Genomic DNA, 6,136 nt, shown 5'->3' with positions numbered 1-6,136 from the left:
GCTGCCTTCAGCCAGACTGACTCTGGCCCCTGGGAGAAACATGGATGTTCCTCCAGATGTGGAAGGCTGATCAGCACTATTTCCACTCCCAGTGTCCATCCCAGGAACTGAGGAATATCATTTTCCTGAGCGATTTCCCCAAAGTCTTCACTTCTTCATCTTTCTGCTTTTCTTTATGGTGGTGAGGAGAAGAGGTGTCCCCATGTCTGAAGGGAAAGCAGAACACGTGTGGAGCACTGTGGTTTGCAAACACCTTTAACTCTTCAGTGCACACAACAAAAGGCCCCGGAGGAAAGGCACAATCCTCTGGTCTCAGCAAAGCTTTTAAAAAAACTTTGTTACCTTTATGAATACCTTTATGAATACCTTTAGATGTTCCCTTAGTTTATTAGCTTTTGAACTGACTATGCAAGACGTAAGATTAAAAGTAAAGGTGAGAGTAATGGATGTATAAAATTAAGGATCCCAAGTACTCGGAAATTGCTCCCCAATCAGTTTTGTGGGCTTATGGCAGTGCTTGCCTTTGTGAAACCAGCTGAACTTGGAGGAGCTCAGTGCCATTATGTCAAGAAATAACACAAATAACAAGTGGTTCCTCTCACAGTGAATTTACTTCCTCTGCTGAATCACAGCCGGATCCTACTCATCTCTTATGATCAGCCCAGGAGCCTGTGGGCACACTGGTGTGCTGTGCCACCCAGTACAAACAGCCCCAGCAAACAGCCCCCCTTGTTAAATTTCCTTCTGTCACAGCCTCCTGGGGTCTTCTTGGCTGAGATCATCCAAAACTCCCCAGATAGATTCATGCAGGCCTTGGTGTTGTGCCCTGGGGCTTCTGCTACTTTCACTTAGATTTCCCCAGTGACTCATCCATTTCCTGCCACTGAGAGGGATTTACAATCTGTCTCTCTCCACATCACCTTTCCTCCTGCTTCTTGTAGTGGTGATTTCCTAGAAAAAATACCTAGAAATGCTGAGCTGTTGCCCAAGCACTTCAGCTGTGGTGACTGTAAATGCTTCAGGACTCAGGCAGTGCCCTGCCGACAGCATGGCACTGACAACCCATCACTGCTCTGCAGACTGGGAACAGCAGGAGGGCTGGCCATGGTCTAGGAGGAGGACTGGCCTTGTCCTCCCCCACCCAGCCCCAGGGCAGCCACTGGGACTCACCCCACTGGTCATGGCGAGCCCAAGGCTTGCAGCAGCAAAGCAGCACAGCGCAGCTGGGCATGGGGTCCCCCAAGCCTGGATCCTGTTGTGGGTTATTCCTCCTGTAGGACTCGGAACCTCTTCTTTCCAGAACTTAGTTACCACTTTGAGGCTCTGTAATGCTTTGCAAGCAGATCTAGATGTGCATCCATTTATTATTAATAATCAGAGTCGCCATGTGAAAGTACAAAAGCATCCAGCATGAAGAGACAGCTGTGCTGCTGAACTAAGCACCCTGCCAGCACTAGGACTGATCTCACCAGCCCTCTGGGCTGCAGGTTTGCTGCTCTGGCCTGCATGCACAAAATGCTGCTTTTCTGATGTGCTCTCCAAATTAAGCATTTCAGCCTGTACAACAAACTTCCCAAAGAGCAGCATGTGTTGAATCTGTCTTTCAAGCTAGGTTTCAGAGAGGTGCTCTCCGGGCATCAGTCACAACCCATCCTTACCCTGAGTGCTTGTATTTGGGAAGCAGCAGTCCTGGAGGCAGAGTGGTTGATCTCATTAACAGAAAGAGGCTTTTCTCAGGATCACTACCGGGAGAGCTGTGCTGGCTGCTTAGGTCTCTGCTGGCATCTACTGGATACAGGAACCAACACCAGTGCTGAATGAGAAGTGGCAATGGGGATTTGTACTCCTGATCTATCCCAGCTCTGGCGATTTATGGCAGCTTTTACAGCCCATCAGGCTGCCACTTATAAATACTGCTAATTGGACTGCTAATTGTTCACAGTTTGTAAGTTATGCACACAGCATTTGCTTTGAACAGAGGCTTCATCCAGAGATTAGGAAGGGAGTGGAAAATAACTACTTGAATGAATCTGACTACCACTGCATGCAGTTGGAGCAGTACGTTCTAAAATGCTTGTCATTCATCAGGACTTAACGTTTTCCTTCTAAGATATAATGCATTAGTTCAGTCAGTGGCATGTGTATCATTGCCAAGTAATAAGGTACTCTTAAACTGAGGTATGCTGGGAAGTCAACAAGAGACTAAAGAGCCCAAGGACTCATTTTTAATTTGCCTTTCACTGAAGTTGTCTCTGGTATCCAGAGCTGAACTGGCCTTCAAATCACTTGAACTCCTCTTTCTCTTATGCTGAATATCCTGCACAGAATAATCCATGTGATTTTTGGTGTGCTAAAATGTGTCCCAATATCCTTGTGCAAATAAGATTTGTGCAGATTTCTTTGTCCAGGCTCATCTCAAGGGAGGAAAAAAGAGAGAGGCTGGAGGGTTGGAGCCTCACAGCTAGTTTTGTAGTGTCTAAAACATCAGTGTCTTGCTGCCTTTGGAGTTCTTCAGCCAAGAGAAAGGGGATCTCTAACTGGGGTAACAGCAGCATAGGCGTGTGGGAGATGTGGTGGTGATGTCCCACAGTGGCTTGGCCAGGAGCCACCTGCTGCAAAGATTTCTTACCCAAGAACAAGCAGCTGCAGCCATGGGCAGAGTTTTCAGAGCTAGAGCAAAACAGAAGTCCACTGATTTCTTTCTCCCAGATGAATACATGGAGCTATTGTGAGGTGCAGGGACAGACCTTCTCACCCACTCTGTGGTGCTGGGTGAGAGGCAGCAACCTTCAGCAGAGCTGGGACTCAGCAACATCTCAAGTACTGTTTTGGCAGGCAGCCTGCAGCCTTTGCTGTGGTTTGTGTGTGTCTCTCGCTGCTGTTTGTGGTTTATTTAAGACCATTTGGTTGTATTTTTTAAAACATATATGAAAAAATGTGGCTGTAGAGACCTGTGTACCTGACTTGTTCAACAGTGCTGTGATATGAGGAGTGGCTGAGGGAGTGTTTAGCCAGGAGAAAAGGAGGTTTAGAGGGGACCTCTCTACAACTACCTGAAGGGAAGTTGTAGCCAGGTGGGGTTGGTCTCTTCTCACAGGTAACAAATAACAGGACCAGATGAAAATGCCTCAAGTCGCACCAGAAGAGGTTTGAATTGGATATTAGGGAAAATTTCTTCAGAGAAAATGTTGCCAAACGCTGGAACAGGCTTCCCAGGGAAGTGGTAAAGTCACAATCCCTGAAGGCATTTAAAAGACATGTAGATGTGGCACTTAGGGACATGGGTTAGTGGTAGACTTGGCAGTGCTGGGGCTTGATGACCTAAGAAGCCTTTTTCCACTGAAATGATTTTATGATTATATGATTCTATGATTATGAGGAGCACAGGCCAGGCACAGCTTTAAAACACAAGCTGGCTCTCTACTGGAGCTGCAGCAGGTCCATGTCAAAAAGGATCAGGTCAAGAATCTCCCCTTGCTACAGCCCAAGTTAGCGTTTCACAGGAATGTGCCAATTTGTGATGCCTCCAAGACCACAGCCAGCTGCCCCCATTCAACTCCTCACAGGCAAGACTAACATGCACCAGCCTGAGCTTGTTAAAAATATGTTGAAATCTGTGCTATAGATTTCAATAACACAGTGGCAGCTTCACTACCACTTTCCTAGAAAGCTGTGTTACTTCCACTCCTAGTGCAGCTCCCTCAGTTCTGACACCCCCAATCCTTCCCTTGCCATAAGTGACTGCCACAGGGATGCTTCCCTGGCCTGTGGTACAGTGGTCAGAATATGAAGTAAGTAGAAAAGGAAACCAGCATGAAAAAGAGGGAATCAGTGGTTGTTTAGTGCCTGAGTCAGCTGAGGTGGTGGGGACAGATAGGACAGGGAAGGAGGCCAGAGCCAAGCACTGAGGGGAGCAGGACCACCCTTTTCAGGGGCTTTCAGCCATATGCTCTGCATGGTCAATTATCCTCCACCAATCTCCTTGTTACCACCTGCAGCTAACCAGGTAAGAGTTAAATCCAATCTTATCATTCACAACCACCCCTTTCCATTAGCCACACACTGCTATGGAAGGGCAAGTGTGCCAGAAATTCCTGTCCTGCCCTTCCAACAAGCCACCACTGTTCACTCGCTGTCAAACAGCTCCTGTGAAAAGCTGTGGGCTTTCTGCACAGCTTCTTTCTGAAACAGCAAGAAAACACTGCTCAACTTGCAAAATCCAGTAGCTGCAGGGTAAATTAGCGGTGCTGAGTAGTCAAGGGTCAAATCTTTTCCTCATGGGCTTCAGGAGCATAAGATAAGAAGGTTACGGTAGTGCTTACAGCATGGAAACCAGCTGCATTAAAATTTCACAATTATATCTCCCTACTATCATTCATCTGGCAGTTTTTTACAGGAGTTCCCTTCCCAAGGCTGGCCTGAAAATGATGCCAGGCTGAGACACTTTCATCTCCTGCATAAAAGACAATTTATTTCTTGTCTCACTTACAAAATAATGATACTATGTTCATTTGCATCACAAACAGCTGAAAAATCTGGTAAAACTGAAACGTATTTTTAAAGCCTGTACAAGGAAAAATGCTGTCTCACACTTAACTCTGGCAAAGACAAATGAAGGCCAAATCTTAATTTCTGATTCAAAATACTAATTTAAGGCTTTGGGCCCTTGAACAAAAAGATTGCACTGATAAATTCACACGAATTTATGCTGCGCAATCACACTTGCATGGTGTTTTTTTCCTTTTTTTTTTTAACAGCAAACAGAGCTGTTTTTTAAATATTGTACTCCATGGATGGATTGTTGCCATCAATACAACAATATTTGTTTTGTGCATATACACATTTTCACATACTGCAGAGCGCCCAGGGAGCACATGGTATTGCTTTACCTCTCCTTTCAGACACTTCTCTCACACAGCTCCTCTAATTATGGTAAAACCCTTGGAGATGTGAGACACTTCAGATGAGCTCAAAAAGAAAACACACATCTTGTGCACAGCACAGTTTACGCCCACACCCTTTACCTCAGTCTGTCTGAGGAACTCATGTTTCTCGTATTCATAGTATTTTAAGTTGACTGTACCTGCAAAAAAAGAGAAAAGGCTGCTGAAATTCTGACAACTGAGGTATCACCTTCCTTTCCTTCCCTCCCAGTATCATACATCTTCCCTTTCACAATTACTTTTTTGTTATGCTTCAGAGGTTTAAATCAAAAAAATAATATAAATAGATCACTTTTTCAGCCTGTCCTGGAGCCTGTGACTTTATGACTGTTGGCACTTCCACATATAACGGGTAAAAGCAACATTTTCCTGCCATGATGCGGTTTTCACAGTGTGGTGTTTTCAGAGTGGCTTCCAGCTGCCACTGCTCAGCTTTCAATTGCTTTTTTGGCACTTAACAAACAGCTCACAGAGTCAGTCAGTCATTTTGGGCTGCTTTGGTGTGTCGGCCTCTGAGCTTCACTGCGGCACTTTCTGCAGGACTGGAGCAAACACTGTCCTGTTCTTGCAGTTGAGCTCTTGCATTGGCTGGGCTTAGTGGCTGTCACTGGTGCATCAGGCCTGCAGAAAAGGAAGGGGAATTTCCCTTCCCTGTGGATCTCTTGCTGGTCGCAGATTGGGTCAGCAAACCAGAGCTCACACAGTGGACAAGAAACACAGTCCCATCTCTCCAGTTTCCTGGTAGTCTGGCTGCAAAGGGCTCCGAGCACCAGGACTTTCTTCAGGGAGACAGCCCCACAGCCAAACGCCTCCACGGCCCCCATCCCTTCAGAGGCTGGTGTCGACGGTGCCTGCTTTGGCCTTCAAGGTGGCCTCAGAGATCGTGTCCGGCTGCCCATCCCGGCAGAAGAGCACAGCGGGAGTCTTGCAGGCCCACATGGCCACCTCTCCCCCGCTGGCCGGGCTGGAGGAGGACAGGGCGCTGCCCGGGGGGCCGCTGTGCCGATTGATGTAGCGTTCCCGGACACGCTCAGCCCGGCTCCGGGGCTCTGGCTGGCGGCCCGGCACCGACAGGTAGGCGACCATGTTGTTCCTAGTCTTGTAGCCACCCTCGCGGCTGCGCCGCAGCAGCACCGAGATGTTGGGGTTGCGGGCGGCGTAGATGAGGGGGTTGATGGCGCCGTTGGCCCAGG

This window comes from Corvus brachyrhynchos, unplaced genomic scaffold (genome assembly GCF_000691975.1).
Source record: "Corvus brachyrhynchos isolate BGI_N302 unplaced genomic scaffold, ASM69197v1 scaffold245, whole genome shotgun sequence".
NCBI lineage: Eukaryota > Metazoa > Chordata > Aves > Passeriformes > Corvidae > Corvus > Corvus brachyrhynchos.
This window is presented reverse-complemented; position numbering follows the sequence as displayed.